The sequence below is a fragment of the Dysidea avara genome, chromosome 2 (genome assembly GCF_963678975.1).
Source record: "Dysidea avara chromosome 2, odDysAvar1.4, whole genome shotgun sequence".
In the NCBI taxonomy this organism is placed as follows: Eukaryota; Metazoa; Porifera; class Demospongiae; order Dictyoceratida; family Dysideidae; genus Dysidea; species Dysidea avara.
In genome coordinates, this window is record NC_089273.1 from 45,568,249 (window position 1) to 45,588,669 (window position 20,421).

Consider the following 20,421-nt stretch of genomic DNA (forward strand, 5'->3'; position numbering starts at 1 on the left):
AGGCAAGGTGATGGGACCTGTCACGCGGCAGATGGTCCCCCGCCGCAAGTGGTCTGGCCGGACCAACTACCGCACCTCAAGTAGTCTGGCTGGACCATGTAAAGTTGCTGCAGATGGTCCGCCCTGCTGCAACTGGTCCCCCCAATGAAATCTCCACCATCAACTTCCCAGTTCAACGTCTTGATCAAAACTCACTGCCCTCCACGAAATACGAGTCCTGAAGCGAAATTTGAGTAATGCATGCCACCTATTAGTAAACATATAATTCTGAACATTGCATTGTTTTGCACGTCGTTCCTCGTGCAACGCGTTGTGGGCAGGTGTCCCTTTCATTTAAAAAAAAATACAAACAAAACATAGCAGTCAATCAAATACTTAAAATGAGTAGAGCAGTCACTAGCTACTTTTTCCCGGCCGGGATAGATTGACTGCCCTTGCCACTACCCCCAGCACTAGGTGTTAAAGTACTGGACAGCTGGAAAGACCAGCAATCAAACAAGGCCACTAGACTCCAAGCGAGCCCCGGAGTAGGTCAGATCTATATTTGATATTGTTGGACTGCGATTCAAAGAGCGATGACATGACTTAGTGTCACGTAGTCATCCACATGCAAGATGCATCTCTGGAAGAGGCTACAAATGAAGCTTATGGGAACTTCGGTGTAACTTGTAATGCTCAATTTACCACCTCCACCTACCAGCATGCTCGAGATACCAGATATCATTTTCAAGAATAAATGTTCATAATTACTTTCCGGCCACCACTAGATTATGGAACAGCCTGCATGCCTGATAAAATTGTTAAATTAAAGAGCATATAAGATTTCAAAACTGTCTTGATCTATTAATGAGATCAATAACTAACTTACTTAATATACTTACACTTAATTTAGAGTTCTGCAACCTTGAGTGGCCAATACAATCTTCACAATGAATTTTGTGTCAGTGTTTTGTAAAGTATTGTTGTGAATATGGTGAAACCTTTCTTATACAACCATGTAACACCTTCGATCCAGTGCAAAATGGTGCAGTAATTTTAATAGCTGCATGGACAATACTGCTTAGTTGCATTTTAATAGCTGGAATGAATCTTAACTCACCAACTGAATATATGGTTGAAAATTAGAAATCTTTTGTTCAGTTATGTAGATTCTCCAATTTAGAATCTGTTATTCACTTTAATTCTTTGATTTTGATGTGCTTTTCAGTTACTTGGAACAACTGATTGCGACAACCAACAATTAAGGATTAACATTTTAGGACTTATACTTATGTAGAATATCAGGTACAATTACAGCAGATACTGTATACTCAGTAATGTTACTTAGCAGTTGTCAGTAGACTTGTGTGTGCATGTGGAGCTAGTTGAGGTCACTGATAAAGACAAGCTGATTGAGTAGTACAAGATATTTTTGGGACAAAAAAGTGGTACTGGAATTTATTTTATTTTAGTTTCAAACTATTGTGATGATTAGTCAGTGCTACATACTTTCATGCTTTATATTTCTTGAATCCTGTAGTACTTGATATATGACATCCTCTTCTTTTGCATTACACTCCTTGCCTGTGCAGGATATGGTCAGTAGCTGTAAAGAGCTCAAGTACTTTAGTTATAGCAGGTGAAATTACTATTGTTAATCTGCAGTTCCACACTGTTAAAAATAAAGAGTAACCACCACTCTGAGAGTTCCCAATGTAGGGAGGATTTAACACCTCATGGAGACTAACCAACACTCTGAAGAGAATAACCATTACTCTGAAGAGTAAGCGACACCACCTTCAGAGCATGTGTTACTCCCCAGTTACTCCTTTAGAGTAATGGTTACTCTCTAGGGGTGTTAAATCCTCCCTACACTGGGAACTCCTTGAGAGTTGTGGTTACTCTTCATTTTAACAGTGCAGTTTACAACTGCTACATATTGATTCAGATGGCATTGACCTTCCTGGTGACTATATATATGACTATGATATCAACTCATTGTGGACTGCATAGTGTTGTGCAAGAGATCAGTGAAGGTGTTACTGTACTTGTAGGGAAATCCGGCTCCTAATTTAATCATGCTTCATGTCAATGGCATAGGATAACCTTTCCAAGAACTTCTTATAACTACATTGACATTTCATGTATTAAGCCATTATACTTTTCATCATCATTTAGATAGCACTGTAGCTGTAATGTGTGGATGTGGGTACATTATGCTCAGTTATCACAGCCTATAAACCTCCAGTAGCCTCTTGCTTTGCCAGTGGATTGTACCAATCAACTTCAATACTGTGAACACTAATAGTTAGGTACTAATAGTGGTATGAGCCAAAGTTTTGTTATTATGTGTAATTTATCTTGTCGGCATAAAGCTACATTGCAAGTTTAATTGTATATGTATACTAGCTAGCTATAGTGTTTTTACACCTAATGTTTACAGCGCCTGATCCACACTGTTAAAACTCAGGTGGTCACAGCACACTTAAACAGCAGCACACCCTAGGGGTGCAGTAGCACACCCTAGAACTGACTGTTTTATTAGAGTGTATCAGCCTTTTCTGACTGCTGTATTAGAGTAAGTGACTGCTCTATTAGAGTATCTCGATCTTATTTCTGCAAAGTGTGAATAACCAACAAAGAAAGGGTTTAATAAGTTATATTGCGTGTTTTTAAATATGTAATGCACTAATAATACTATTGGCAGTGAATATTTGCTTTCTTTCAGGCGCGCGTAATGCGCATTTTAATTAAATTTTCAAACATCGTCCCTATTATGCTGGCATTATGCTTGATGCTTTTGGTCACCTATTATGCTTTAAATTATGCTAGCATAATCGGCCGGTGCCTACACATAAGACAAGAAGTGTGACTGTACATTGGTGTGTATGACACCAATATTTATACATGAAAAGCTATTCTCTGCCATTATAGATGATTCTAGTATTTAAAAGAGGTATTTTGTGGCATCCTTTATCATTGAGGGATTGTAAGAAGGATCACAAAGTATCAATTTCATTGATTCAGAATTTATGTGTTTAAAATATAATTATGACAATAAAATCATTTTATGCTAAGCCATTACACACAGGCAGTTCAGATCAATGCACAAAGCTGGTATATATGTTTGTATCAACAAAATTAATTTCCATTAGCTCATTGCTAATTCAATTATGTCATCAGACATCAGAATGTAAACAACAGTAAAGGGATAACAATAGTATGTACTAATGATCAGTGGGGCCAGTACATATCGTACTGTAGAACATGTAAGCCTTGGTTGAGTGAAATTAAAACCCACAATGAAACTCCATGCTTGGTGATATAGGTTTTAAATACATTTTGAAAACAATGTTTAAGTAGAGATGTTAAAGTAGGTAAGTTGCTGACTGACACATAGTGTTGTGTACTGTTTGTAGATTGTTGACATTCCAGGATTGTAACACCAATTGCGAAACTGTAGATGATGCAGCATTTCACAAATAATACTGAGATTAGTAGTTGACTTTGATAATAGCTTGTCATGACATGTCTCCCACTCCTAAATGCATTAAGTGCTTTTTGTCAGTTGTAAACTTATGGTCACACTCTAATAGTGTGACTGATGTGGTGTGCATACTACGCTTGTAAAGATGTGCCAGTTTGGACAGCAATATCACACCTGTGCTGGTGTGTTATGACCGCCCCTATATTAATAGTGCAGGGTTTGACAAAGGGAGTGCACCAGTATAATTATGGAGTGGGGATCTGTGCCTCCCAGAAGCTAAAGCTTTTTGCAAGACTAAAAACGTTGATGTAGAGTGGTTTAAATCATACTACTTGTATGTGGACTACACTGATCAAGAGTTGTATAGAGACATTAAAGTGCCAATCATGAACAGTTTAGCTATAATCATTATTGGATTGATACCATCACTGAAGCAATGAGAGAATGTACATATATTATGCATGTAATAAAAACGTGATTGTGTCCTTGGTTACATGCAACCACAGAGAAATGTTAAATAAATACTGTTGTGGGCATGGCAAAGTGTGAAATATAAACATATCTATGCATATACTAATAAATACAGTTTGAATCAATTCAGATCTGGAGAAAGCCCCTCTCTGCATTTCTGGGCCCTAAATATTCTCTGTGAAGCTGATACACATTTGTTTGCTGCAGTATATAAAAGTAGTTGTTGCACCATGGCCTTTGGCAATGGAAGATCGGGATAGATAAAAAGCAGTGTACATTATAAATATATTATTATAGACCTAAAGAATGGTATGATACACAAGATCGCATGCATTTCATTTGCAAGATATCCTTAGCAGGCTAAATGTACCAATGTAACTGCAGATGTTAGCTGACTGTTCTATTAGAGTATTGACCGACTGCTTTATTAGAGTATCTCGATCTTGTATAACACGTACACCGAGGCGTACACGCATAGTAAGCCACAGTGGAAGGCCCGGTCATAAAAGAAACCAGGTCGGCACAGTGGAGCGCTTTGTATCTAGCCCTAGGCCTTCTCAAAGACCTGTGATCTAGTCTATGATAAAGTTAGTGGGGGGACCACTTATGGCAGAGGGGGACCAACTGTGGCGGCGTAAGTTGTCCGGGGGGGACAAGTTACAGTGCTGCAAGTAGTCCGGGGGGACCAAGTATGGTTGCTGCAACTGGTCCGGGGGGACCGATTTTGGGGAGAACGGTTGTAGCATGACAGACCCGTGATGGGGCTATGCAAATAATTTGGCTCATCACTACAACCCCAACGCTAGTGTTAAGTACTGAAGCAACAACGGAAAACATGTACGCTACAACAATAGTCTCTGTCGCGCTTTAGACCTTCAGTGCTGGTCACTGTAAAGCATTAATACAATAAATACTTTAGGATTAAGGAAGAAAATCCATCCCTCCTGGAGGAGACTGAGTGTGGCCCCGACTAGACATTGGGTGACCTGCAGTTCGATTCCTGGGGTTGGAGGGATTTTTTTTACTTACTTTGGCCCATTTTCTGTTACACCTTTTCAGCTATAAGTCACTAAGTCTAAGTCCTTGAAATTAGGTTAGGTAATCCTAAGGCTGCAGCACATGTTGCTGCAGACCTTCAGTGCCGGTCACTGTAAAGCATTAATACAATAAATACTTTAGGATTAAGGAAGAAAATCCATCCCTCCTGGAGGAGACTGAGTGTGGCCCCAACTAGACATTGGGTGACCTGCAGTTCGATTCCTGGGGTTGGAGGGATTTTTTTCCTTACTTTGGCCCCTTTTCTGTTACACCTTTTCAGCTATAAGTCACTAAGTCTAAGTCCTTGAAATTAGGTTAGGTAATCCTAAGGCTGCAGCACATGTTGCTGCAGACCTTCAGTGCTGGTCACTGTAAAGCATTAATACAATACAATACAATACAATACAATACAATACAATACAATACAATACAATACAATCACTGCGAGTGCACGTGTATCGTAAGTGTATTCTAATTGATTAGTGCATGTGCTAGTGTCATCTGACTTGTAAGGAAGAGCAGTACCAGCAGTTATAGCTCGATAGTAGTGTCTCCAGTGTTGCAAGAGATGGATAATGCCTGGATTATTGTTTAAAGCTGTTTCCAGCTCAGTCCACCAGTCCAGTCCGCGAGTCCAGTCTGAGGTCCAGTCCAGTCCGTGGAATAAAGTAGGCCGTAATAGAGCTATTCAATGCAAATTCAATTCCGTCAGCAACATTGGTTTCACTGTCCCATCCCAGAGCATGGGTGTCGGATCACCAACTCTGTCCAGATAACTGTCAGCCAGGAAACCACTACTTTACAAATTATATGACTTCAGGTCACCCAAAGTCTTATGCCTAATTATTCCTGGTTCTCTTCCTACCCACTACCTCATGCTATACAGTGCATCCACATTTGAGTTACATGATGCTGGTATTATAGTACTTAAAAATAATGCACACCTCATTGACAAGATTGATGACTCAGTACATGTGTGTGTGCGTGTGTATGTGTATGTCTGTGTATGTGTGTGTGTGTGTGTGTGTGAAATGCATAATTATAAGGCACTATTGATTCATGGATACTAATAGCAAATGGAATGAAACATTAACATTTTTCAACGTTTGAGCAGAGATCATAGAAACAAAGAAGCAATAAAACAAGACATATTTACTTCCATAAGACACATTACCACATTAAATGTGTACTAGTATACACCTGCTGCTATACTAAAACACATTTGATTCCTATTTCAGGCATATACAGCCTATCAGTAAAACTATCAGTGTAATATCATTGGCAGAACCTGGTCATGTGGTACCATTATGTATATAGTGCATGTACCTGCTGTAGATCATGTAGTGGATGCAACCTGCCCAGACACTTCTAGTGACATGCAGTTGATGTCTCTGTGGCTCACAAGCATGTCTTGGTTATATGCCCAAATCAGTATGAAACATTAGGTTTGCACCAATTATATGGTGGCATAATTTCGAGCATAATAGGCTAGCAAAGGCATCAAACAGTATGCCAGCATAATAGGACAATTTCCAAGGTTTATAATTATACGCACAATGCATGTGCCAAAAATACAACAAAACATGAACACACTACACTTTATTACTACATTTCTTATCAGTAAACTGTTCAATGATATTATTTTTATTGTTTCTTGCCATACTCTTGCCATACTTATTGTTTCTTGCCATACTTACTTATGCCATACTTATATTATTTTTATTGTTTCTTGCCATACTTGTTTCTTGCCATCTTTTTATTGCCATACTTACATTAATACATTCAGGAAAGGCTGACATACTCTAATAAAGCAGGAACATAATCTTGATTTTGAAAGCATAATTTTGAGCATCATAAGCTGGATTTTTGAGCATTGCTCAAAAGCATAATATAGACTATTTTCAAAGCACAATTGGCTCAAGCCTATGAAACACACACTGAGGATGGTAGCAGCATGATAAAACTTGAATGTATGATGCACCCCTTAAAGGATGTTGCTCAGATCTTTACTTATGCCTGCCTATGAGTATCACATGCCTAACAAAATTAATCATTGGATTGCTATATTATGAAACATCATGCAGCATGGATTGCTAGTGGCTATAGTGCATAAGTGATTTCCCTTATATAACATTCAAAACTGTACTGTATAATCAAAACTATAGAAAACACTATTTGAATAAGCTAATAATCAAAACATTCACATTAGAGTTGTGCCGATAATCGGATTGGTAATCGGCATAATTAAAAATTGGTCCTAATGGGATGTGGCCAGCAGATTATTAGTTTATTCAGCTTCAGCAGCTGCAATACCACTGGAGGGCTGGTGTCTAAGGCTCTGGTATATCCTTGGGTAATTGTTTATGTTTTGTGGTAACCACAATAATAAAAAGTGATGGTTCAGGCCCTAGTCCACTTGTCTGGCTAGGAACTTTGAGGTAAAATCTCACAACATTGGCTTTACTAGCTCTACTTTTAGTGGAGTATGCACAAGTATAACTTGTAGAGACCTACAATCAGGTATTGGTTAACTATCAGTAAAACAGGATAAAAATATATCAGATATCGCTTTTCCCCAAAAGTGGGAATCAGTACAACACTAGTTCACGAAAAGCATTTAATTTTTTCAGAAAATTACTTTATGACCTTACTAGTTCCTTGCTGTGTATGGGATGTTACCTACTGGTCTTCCAATAACATTCATAATTGTGACCGGGCCTGCGAAAATAGGGCATGTGAGCACATAAAATTTGTCTAATTTTTCAACTTTTTAATGCCCCTAACTTTTGATACCATTAAACTATGGTCATGGAATTTTCAGCACGTATTACTTATTTAATTGGCTGTATAACGCAAGTTATAGAATGCAGATATATCCTATATATTTCACTACTGGGATATTACCCATTGTGTGATGGGGTGCAGTTTGTACCCCACATGCCCTATTTTCACAGGCCTGGTCACAAATAATTAAAATTATTTGACTAATTGAATCATACATGCATACCTGATTTAGAATTAGCTCCACAATTTTATTGGAACTATTTGTGGATACTAATACCATGCAAGACTATCAATATTTCTACAAGAGATTGCTCTAATCCACTACTAGAGACCAGCCTATTATGTTCATTTTATTATTCTATGCTGCACTGCTCAATTTTCCCCAATATTATATATGCTCACTTTATTTCATTGCGCTGATGTATACAGTAACTTAGTAACATTGTCATTATACTACACTTTTAAGCTATATAACTCAATAATGGTAATTACAGTTGCTAGTAGGTTGCGAATTTGTTTATGCACACAAATTTAATAAGCCTAACTAAGGAAGGTGCTAGATTGCTTTATTAGAATGAATGACTATTGTATCAGAGTATATTGAGCAATAAATGCATCTGTGTCTGGTCTACAGACAAAGTTTGCTGGAAATTGATATTATTTAGCCTATTATGCTAGTTGACGCTTTCTGGTGCCTATTGTGCTCTACATTATGCTGGAATAATAGGCTGGTCACTATCCACTGCTCTTGGACCTTCAATATCCTACAGTACAATAGTAATTCCATGCCTGTATTATAGTAACAACTGTAGTATTACTGTACGTATATTTATGTATGTATATATATAGTAAGAGTTTTATTATTAAATTCATACAGAATTGCAAATTTATAATGATACAAGTATAAATCAAGGTTAGAAGTAATAGTATTCTGAGAGTCCACTGGCAACCTGTGCCAGCGGCCTGAGTAAAGTAGTTAATCATAATAGCAAGCTACTGCATTACAATGTGTGAAAAAGGTACCTTTTCACAAAGTGGGTAACATAATACATTTTAGCATGCTTTGGCATGAATAACAGTGTACGTAGTAGACATCCTTTCCAAAATTCTCCATCCAAAATACCCTTTACATAGTCTCTGGTTAGAGCATGTTACTTAGTTACAGAAATGACTGTTAAGACAGCATGTAATATTTCAAAATTTGAAGGACATATTAAAATGGCTAGAGGAACATATAATTGTGTGTATGTGCAAGCATTATCTGAATCAGAAATAATTAGTTTTAAAGTGATTCCAAAGGTAGTCAATGGGATTCTTCTTGATGGTAGGTACGTAAACTGAGATTGCAGTCAACACGTTCCAAACTGTGGTTTTTAGCCAAGTATATACCACCTAGCAAAATGCTCTGTAAAACTAATTTTCAAAAAAAAGTAATCAAGTTAACATATCAGTCCTAACTTGGAAATTTTCATGCTTGCTTATTGGAGGTAATTATGTCACTGAATATTAGACATTTGCAATTAACTACTGTTATATAAACAAGTAAAAGGAAAAATAGGAATTTTAAGTTTTGATAATGATTATTAATAAAAAGGTAGCAAAACAAGGAAGATCACCTACACCTGCAAATAACTATACTAGTGGACATTTATTCCCTAATTCAGTCATGGTATAGACTGAATTAGGGATTTTATGTCCACTAGTATTTCTAGTATCTGCAGATGCACTTTTATCTGTGTCATAAACCACGGTAGTGGTTCATAATAGAAATCACCTATGTTTTTTTGCCAAAATAGTAATAGAACACTCACCTAAACACCACCTTAGAAAGCTCTCCCAACCACAAAAGGAGCCTTAGAAGTTAATTTAGAAGAAGTATAGGTCTGCTAGAAGACATGAAGTCAAAAGGAAGTAATAAATTAAAAGTACTTTAATTAGAAAACTGCAATATGCCATTTTGTTCATGTCTTATTACATAGCATATACATCATGTAAAAGTATAAAAACATGAAAATTAAACTGTGCTGGATCTATACCATAGATACAGAGATGTTCAGTCACAGATCTTCTTAAAATGTGACAGGAGCTTACACTCTTTTGCAATTTAGAAACCAATATTGTGGTAAATGTTCAAAGTTTTAATGTGCTTAAGTAGACATGTGGAAACAGACCTGAGACAGCCAATCACAAGTGGCATTAATTAACATGTATATTCCACATTCTCTGTACCTCTATGATATCTTCAGATCTAAGTATCTCTCATACTTCTTGTTAATCTTTTGGGTCAGTCTGTTGTCATCAGGTATGGCAATGTCAATTATAAAGACAGTATTTTGTTGATGGTGTAGACAAAAAATATCTGGAGGTATGTTATGAGATATAGACATCGGTCAGTCTGGATGGCACAAGATCTTCATAGTAGCATTCTCCAGTACAGATAGCGTATTGTCATACCACCACTTATTTTTCGTAAAAAAATCTTATACTGTAGTTTTGCAAGCTTGTAGTGGGTCAGTCTTACAATACTATCGTGCCTTAATTTGTATTGTATTTGGGAAATAACACTACAACTGCTCAGAATATAATTCACTGACTCAACACGACACCCACACAGACAACACTTGGTAGAGCCAGGCTGGTGAAAAATGTTTGCTTTGATACAGTTGTTAGATATGGTCTTGTCAGGGCCACAGGGGCTGCCATAATGAGATCTTCATTCCTTCTTTAAATCACCATTGAACAGCCACCTCCATTGTTGTGATACATCAATGCAACCATCAATCTCCTTTACAAACTGACCATGCAATGGCTTAGTTTTCCAAGTATCACAGTGATTTTGTTTCCTCTTTGCTTTAAACTTAGATGGGGATTATAATGGAGAAGACCTCTGGGAGCACTAAAAAAACTGTTTGTAACAATGGCTCTTTACTGGAAGCCAAATACATGGTCAAAGTATGCTGTTCGTGGGTTACTGTTTCCTCCACCAAAAAAAACCCACGACCACCACTTTGTCTTGATATGTACAGTCTGTCAATGTTGTTAATAACGTTAAAGTATCTATAAAGTGCAAGTAGGTTTCAAGTCGAAATGCCCAACTGGCAGTAACCACTTTAATATTTCGGCAGTACACTGTTAAAATGAAATGCTATGGTAGCACCTCTAGGTGCAATTTTTTGACTGAAGCAGTCAAAAACTAAAAATTTAACACTTTTAGGTAAGGTGCTACCATTATTCCAGTGTTGCAATTCTGTGCTCGTAATATTGTGTAAGGGAGGTATAATAACATTAGTTGCTTTCCTTCGATAGGATACCCAGTCATGCCACAACTTGGCACAATACTTGTTGTCTTGTTGCATTGTCTCTGGTACTGCACTCTTTATAACTTGTTCGATATCCTTGCTAGAAACAGGTTTTGCAAAAGGCCTGTTGCCGGCCATGGCTGACTGGTCGCTTAACTGTGAAACAGCCGCAGCATGACGGTCTTTCTTGGTGGCAGGAATAACAGCTTCTTGTAACTTCAACATGCTCTTGTCATCGAGTTCCTCAAAGGCTTGAAGAAACATTTCATCTATCTCTGTCTCTGTTATGTTGGTCTGAGTGGGGAAACCAACAGGAGCAACGTTGTTGCTGGTAGGTGTGTCCACTTTGCTGTCCAAAACAAATAGAAATAGTTCATTGTCAAGGAAGTCCTTTAGTTCATATACCTGAGAGTCAGCAATAGTAGCCATTATCGAGTTGTCATGTAGCGAAAGCAGAATTTCAAATATCTGTTACCATGGTGAGTCTAAATAAGTTAGACGTAAAGAACCAATGGGTTCTACGGGATTTAGAAAACCCTCAGGCCCTTAGTAGCTACAGCCCAGGGCCTTCGAGTTTTCTAAATCCCGTAGAACCCTGGTTTTTGGCGTCCAACTATTATGTATTCAATGCTTTATACTGTAAATTTAAGCTTGTGTGATTATGTCCTGTTTTCGAAGATCCGGTCACAAATATGTAAAACTGTGCTTACAAAAGTACACTGTTATATCAATATTCACGATAAAATAGTTGTTAGTTATCGAGGTCGAGATGTAGCCCTACTTCATAACTTTTTAATTTTCCATCAGTGCAGCTAAAGTGTTTAGCTGAATTTTGAAACTAAGAGCAAGTTAATCAGTATAAGGAATCAAGTGTTACATCATTTTGTTTGCTGACATGTACAATGTGTGGAAAAGGAACCTTTCACAAATTCAGTCGCAATTTATACTGTAGTTTTACACATATATGTATAATGCAAAACTTTAGACGGCAAAAATACTTTCCTTCAACCTCACATACAGTATTTACATAACATGCAATAATAATAATTTTATAATACAACCGTATTAACCTCTGTGCTATCACAATAGATGAAACACTTACTCAACAGCTATTAATTCTTAGGGTAGTAACTTTTCTTAGGACAAAATGTGCACTATGTTTGAATGAGACAAATGCTAACTTTCACTACAAACATTAATGGGTAAGCAAGCCACAGACGTTTTTGCTACACAATATGGTTACTTACACGGATTATTCTCATTGCAGAGTTGCTGAATACTCTCATCATTTTCATCAAAAACTATCACACTTCCACCATGAGCCCAGGAATCATGAACCTACTTCAGTATATCTATCCATTCTCTTCGTGAATTCATCCATTCCTACTTCTGATGCAAGACAGGGTAATTTTTCAACAATTGCTTTTTGGCTTTGTATACCTCATACGAGCAACGTATACGTATACCTTGTACTTATACGTATAATGACAAAACAACGTATACGTATTGCAACGTATACCTCATACGAGCAATCTTGCACTTTTGTTTTTGAAAATCTCCTTCAAGTAAGACAGCTTCCATCTATTGGCAACACCAACTTCAGAATACAGAGGTGACGTCTGCAAATCATGCACCACAAATATGTGAAGACAAGGCAGTTTCATAATGCTACAAATGCACATTAGCAAGAGCTAGAAGCCACTGATAAAGTACCTATGACAAGCAAATTAACAATAATTGGTGAAGCAATATTAATACCTTCACTAGAAGAAATTGTATAGAAATCATTTCGCTGAGTTAAAATTTTGACTTTTTTCTGCAATGTTTGTTGTTTCAAAATAAATTGGTAAGCATACAGTGTAACTACATTCACAAATTCATCTTGATCAGACTAAAAGACAACTGGCTTCTTCACCAATGCCGTAACTGTGCTATGGTCCTGTTCATTCTGTAACACAGATAGCACTGAAAAAAACTGGTCAAAAAATCATGAGAGGCTAGCAAATTTTGAGCAGACACTCTTTACTTTGTTGTTGATTGATTCCAACCTGTTGTTGGTTCTTTCACCAAAGGCAACACAAGCTGAATTAAAATGTTCTACCCACTCGTGCTTGATAACATGCCAGTTAGCATTGTAGTAGTTGACAACAGGTTTAGGAGCAGTTTCTAGCAAAGTAGCATAATGCTTTTCATACTCTTCTTCCAAACGAGAATAAGCCAGCTTTGTTAAGATCTCTAAAGAGTAATCCCTTTCTCCAGGCCTTATCCCAAGTTTATCAGCTGTCACTTCCCTCTGAAATGACCTTAAAGCATGAAACAAGCATATCTGTAATTGTACTCCTGGAAATTGCTCCTCAAACACAGCTCTCTCTGTAAAATCTTTGTCCGTAACTACAACACCGACTTCACACCATGATGGGTTAACAGATTTGAAAGCCTTTACCATGTTGGTGATGGCTTCCTTGGTTTCAAGTGATGTAAGGAACAGTGAAACAATTTCGCTTTGTCCATTGCTGTCAATCACTAACATTAAGTACAGTGGCATCCGAAGTTCATTAACTTTATAAGTAGCATAAAAAAAAGACTTCTGGAAAACAATTGAAATTGTATTTCATCATGGCATCTTGGAAAAACATCCCTGTAAATACTTTCTTTTCATCAACAAATACATCCACAGCTGACCCTAAATTTAGGATAAATTGTTACACAATTATATAATACACATACTATAAACACATCTTTACATGTACAATAATTACAGCACACATCTAAACATCTTTTGATTTAATTGCACTGTAAAACTAAAACAGCAAAAATAAATATACCTTCAAGCTGCCTTAAACGGCTAACTAAACCATCCAAATCATTCCCAGAACTACTGGAATTCAGTTCTCTTTGCACAGTTGAAATCTCTTTAAGATTGACAGCTTTTCCAGAGCTGCTTAAGTGTTGTTGCAATAGTTTCTTGCTCACTTTCATCCCCAAAAACACTTTTGCTTCATCTTTTTCGGTACTGTTTAACTGCCTTTGCCTTGGTAAATGGCTGTATATCTCCTATTAGCAAAAAAAAATGGATTATTATTATAATTATTTCATTTAATGGCTATAATTATACGCAGCAAACTCGTATCTAGGGACGTATCTAGAGACGTATCTATTATGCCGGAATAATTTCGGGAATAATAGGTAGTGAAAAGAATTGGGCCGGAATAATCAGATGAGTTCTAGGAATAATTAGTACAAAGTTATAAGTTTTTCTTGTAGCGTGATGCAAAAATCTTTTGAATACACCACTGAAACAGTGCAAGCATGAAAATGGTTGAAAAGACCGAGATACTCTAATAGAGCAGTCACTTATACTCTAATACAGCAGTTAGCTTCGAGTCCATAATTCTAATATAGCAGTTACTTATGTAGAACTCTAACTAATATGCTTTCTTTTGCACAAATTTCAGGAATAATTTTGGGAATAATGGGTCAATTTAAATAGAATTGCCAGAAAGAATAATTGGAAGAATAAAAAGCACAATAGACTCCTGCCTACTCGTATTTCAGATACCATGCAAAGTGGTTAAGAATACACAGCACACTATTTCATAGGCTTTCAAGACCCACTTTAACAATGTGTTTGTAATTCAATTTACTATACAAATAAACAATGTGCAGGCAAACCAAAGGTTACAAAGTACAGTATCAACAACTCCAATACTGTATAGAGGGAAATTTTGACGAATTTGGTGATTTAGCCAAATCCGCCATTTACTCATAGCATCTCAGATTAGTTTCTTTATAGTTACACATTGAGCTTGAATTTGCCAAAGTTTTTATTTCGCCAAATGCAATTTAACTAAAGTTTACCCCTGCTAAAGTTTCTCTCTATACAGTAGTTTATGCATTAGTGCTGTCATACACAACCAACACAATCAACATCAGTTACAACCTTATTGACATCATGATTGTGATTCATATTGACATGAGACTGTGAGCTGCTGGCAATCTTCTGTCAAGCAAAGTTTCACTGAAGCTGGGCAGCCTTGCTTGATTGTCCTGCAAAATACAGCAAAGCAGATCGAAACATAAAATAGTATACATGGTATATAAACTGCTAGAAATTGCAGTCAGCCATGGGTTACTGTATTGAGCAAATCATGGGTCGACAGATCACGGATAGATGGTTCATATGATGAACATATTCCACTGCTCATTGGAGATGTGTAAGTAATGTCAGTGTTGTAATACTCTTGATATAATACTTAGTTTACTAGTATAATGACAAAACACTGCTCACTTCACTTCATTTTAACTTCACAACTGTACTCACTGTTTCAGATTTACGGATTTAGCTAGCTAGCTATGGCAGTCATATTAAACTTATGTATACAGTACGTAGTCTATATAGTCCACTATCTGGTGCTGCACAAGTAGCTACATCGTTTTCCATTGATAGGCAGGTGTTTGAGGAGTCTGGATTTTACTGACTTAACTGATACAGCCTGAGTAAGTTAACTTGGCAAGCTAGTGCTGTTGACAATCTCTATAGAAGCAAATATTCTTAACAGGAAAGCTGGTAAATTGACTCAATTCAGTGGTCTGGACCACGGCACACTCTCCTTCCATGAGAAAAAAGCCTGAAGAAGGTAAATTATAGAATGATTGTAGGATTACAGTTGTGGTATGGACTGGCTGTACCTAGTCTCCTGTGGTTTCATCCTCTCGACTAAAATTAATGACAAAAAAAAACACTTTTGTGTTTAAAGCTAAATCCATAAATCTGAAACGGTGCGTGGACTTTTTAGCGATGAAGGTGCAGCATTTGTCATTATTAGTAAAATAATTACTATATCAAGAGTATTACACAATAATCCAATGAGTAGTAGAATAATATGTTCATCACGTGATCCGTTGATCCACGAAATACAGCAACCCGTCGGCCATTGGCTATTTTCACAATTAAATTTGGTCATGTACCCTCTGGTCAACACACAAGACACAAAAACTCGGTCGGAGCGGTCTAACTGACACTACAGACACTGATCATGGACTCACTTTTGTGTTGGTCTAACACGGGATCCTTCACATTTGTGCTTCTTTCCCCCAAGCACACAAGTTAACACAATGCTGTAATACACAAGCTCTTTATTTGCTTTCTCCACTACCTTAGGCACCCTCTTAGCTGTAGCTGCAGCTGCCAATGTCCTGGAATCCCTGTGGGCAAGCTGAACGAAATTAATTTTCTCAGACTCTTCAACACGATTCTTCAAATCTTTATAGGACCAAAAGGTGTCACCAATTATATATATATATATTTATTTATGATTGTAAAACTCACAAATTTGAGTATAAAAACAATGTCTTTAGATTATTAATTACTGTTTTTCATTGAATGTGTCAGTGTTGATTGAAGAATACTATCAAAATCATTTAGGGAAAAAATATCATTGATTGGTAGTTGATTCCATAGGGTAATTGATCTTGGGTAAAAACTAAATTTGTATGCATCAACAGTAGCAGATGGTTTGATGAATTTATCCTGGTTTCCTCGTAAACATCTTGTAGAATGTACAATATAACTGGGGATAGGAAGCTCTACTAGGTGATTGACAATCTTGTAGAACATCAAGAGACGAAGCCTTGTATGGTGGTACACTATGGATGTTAACTTTAGTGAATTTAGGATATGTGATATACTACTTAATCTGCGGTAATTTGACACAATAAAACGAGCAGCACGCTTCTGAATTTCGAAGGACAGGGCCATAGTTCGTCCAAGACTCTTCTGTTTTAATAGTGCGCCTCAACCTGAATGCAACGTGAGCCTTCACGTGTGCAAACAGGAAGTGCCGGACGAATAGCGCAGAAAGGTGGTGTCCGGCTGCCGGACGAATAGCCACTGCGAATGTTTAAATTACGGGTCGTCCCCCGTCTCTTAAAGTCACACTTACTATCACAATAATGTGCCGCTGCATGTTAATTTTTAGTATTATGCAGACCTACAAAACTTCTGAGCTAGCTATATTGAAGCACCTTAAGCAGCAATTCCAATATCCATACTAACATGCTATCGCTCAGATATTATTTAACTCACTATTATGAAAATGTGATTTTAGAATTGGCTTTCCCTAGCTCTGGACTTTGTACATCGTATACAATCAGCCCTTCCCAGGAAACAATCCAAAGTAGTGTACCTATGATTGCTGCAGAGATTTAAAAGTAGCTATATTAAGTTACTATGAGACATGTACAATTGAAATTACAGTGCTTAGCTACTACCAGTAAGTCTCTGTGGACAATCTGTTTAATCAACAGCATCTTCCATGTTATTTGTCAGGAAGATGTTGAATGCTGCCTGTATATAACAGATTTCATCTTCTGAAAGAATTTTCTTAGCTCAATCATGCAAAAAGTGGGTGGACTCAGCCAACCATACTTATTATAATAACTGTATTTTACTGAAGTAGCTAAATTTTGTTATTGTAACCACACAAAGCCCACACAGGTCATTTATATGTATATGCTACAGTCTTGTTTGGTCACACACAATCCAAAATTTTACCTGCCATTTAATTCTTTTTTTATTTTTTTGTACACATTCATTGCAGCATCATTAATTTATCAATGATGGCATCATTCTTATATGTGCTGTGGCCTGTGGGAGTGTGGAGAACAAATATTTTCTTGCTTTATTTACCCCTTCTATTGACTTTATTGACTGGGAATTTCACTTAAACTATTTTATCCTCTTTTAAGGTAAGGTTGCTGCAAGGGAACAAATAGCTGGTTTATTTGAAATAGTATTACGTAGAATGTGCTATAAAGATATAAAAAGTGTTATTAGCAGGAATAATGCAAATATGAGTAATATGGTCCAAGGGATTAATAATTAGTTGGTTAGTACTGGGTGTATTAGGGCAACCAAAAGGATATATCTGACGAGAGTGGGCAAGCGATTTATAAACAGCATATTCAATATTATTTACTCCCAGTTTGCTAATCAGTCCACCACTTCTTTACTACTAGCTACAACGTACACACAACTAAGTTAAAACACTTGACAATCATCTAAGCTCTCACAGTGTTTTCATTGACTATGTGAAAGCATTTGATTCTGTTCCCCATGAAAGACTGCTTTTGAAACTGGAAGCTTATGGAATCCATGAATCATTGTTACAGTGGTTCCGTTCATTCCTCACTACCTGTAGACAAAGAGTTGTCATCAATGATCATTATTCTGACTGGAATTATGTATCTTCAGGTGTTCCTCAAGGATGTCAATGACCTTCCCTCTGTAATGAAGATATTCATTGATGTTGTCATCCTGCACAGAAACGTAGCAACACACAACATCTGTGTACATTACAAAAAGATTTAAACTGTGTATCTGATTGATGTAGGTTCTGACAAATGAGCTTGAACCCATGAAAGTGTGAACTTTTGTACATCTGTAATAAATGATCACCTCCTAGATACAAGATTCATTAAATTGGTGCAGTTCTGTTGGGAATTCATATTTCCTCAAATTTGTCTTGGTCTCTATACAATGCCGAAATTTTGCTTCTAAGGCAACATGAGTTTTGAACTTTCTTCACTGGAATTTGTTCAGCTGCTCAATGGAATGCAAACATAAAGCTTATTGTGCATTGGTACAACCTGTATTGGAAAATGCCTGTCAAGTGCAGAATCTTTACACCCAACAAAGCATTAAACAATTAGAATCTGGTACTTGTGGTACTACTTTTGTGGAGCTGTTGTTTCTCTCTCTTCAGGATGGTGATCTCCATCACACTTTTGAACAGCCAGTTCCCTTCTGCTTTTGAACCATCTCTGACAGTTTTTGGTGCTAGATAGGTTTGCAGTGCTCGATTTAATTGTTCTAGTTACCTCTCATTGGACACTGTCCAGCAGCCCTCATCTTAATGTTACTCTGACTTACATTGGCCTTCCCTCATATATATCTCATCACAAATTTTTATCTGAATATATATGTATGTCTATGACATTTTGAATCATTGTTGAGATTTTGAAGAGTATTGATTTTTACTCTGTCTTCTGCCCCTATAAGATCACATTCACTTACTATCTGTAGTAAGCAGCTATCTCTTATTGTTATAGATATTCTCTTTTTCTAAATAGTGTTTTCTTTTGGAATTGTATATACATACCTTATTCTTAATTTGCCTAACTGTAATGTATTTAAATCTCAGCTGTATATTTGTAACTATTTAGTTTTGTTTCTGTGCAATTATTAAGGTTTTTGTAGCCACTTAACTATGTTTTGTGCATGTATAGGTGTTGTTTCAATAGGCCTATAGCCTTTTGTATTCACCTTGTCATTGTTATGACTAAGTTATAAACTATTGACTGGCAATAATAATAATAATAATACCTACCTCTTTTCCAAAATGAAATTATTATGAAGCTATATACCAGCTGCAGGAGAATAAACTCACTTACTTAAAAACAAATAATATTGTTCCCTTGCTTCCCTGCAGCTGAGTCTCTACTCTGTGGCAAACACTAGCTTACATGAAGTATAGTTAGACGCTTAATATGATATAATAATTATACAACCAAGTACTAAGAATAATACGAAACGCGGTTAAAATTACGTCATAAATAATAATAAATAAATAAATAAATAATAATTAATGTTTGAGAAAACTACGAGGTCTAGAGACATAAACTAACCGGGGATCGATTCGCCTGTGAACGAAGGCACAAACGTATAATCGTTGCTCCCGTTCGTGCTAATGACTTGACCATACGTGTAATTCTATATAACGCCCAGTACCATACCCTTGCTTAATTACAGATTGCGCAAAGGAGAAGATTAGCGAATGTCCGTGAAGTGACTTCAAGAGAGGGAAAGGCCACTTTACACGTAAACAAGAAGATTACAAGTAACTTTTTATGTTTGTAACGTCTCAAGTCTCCATGCCAGCTGCCAGTCACATAAAAAGTTAATTAACAATACAAGAAAACATTAAAACACATGCCACTCGCTTTACATTATGAAATACATGTAAACAATCTTGTCTTGTGCAGCTGGCATGGCGAACTTCCTTTGTGTTGGTGTCAGGCAATTCAATACATGCTTAATCTTTTTTGCCTTCACCTGGCTTTGCTACTAGGTTCTGGCTGGCTTGGCTGTCTTCCTTTATCTGGTTTATCTGGCTTGCATACTCTTACAGTATTGTGTAGCTATCTCCTGCAAGTTGTGTATGCATAATTATAGTGTGTCACCCGTCACTGTGCCATTGCTTCACCACTGATGAACCTTATTTAACTCTAGTTGATGTTGATACTTTACTGTATATTGGTTAATAAGTTTTATCTGTTGATATTGCATATAATGTATTGCTGCAT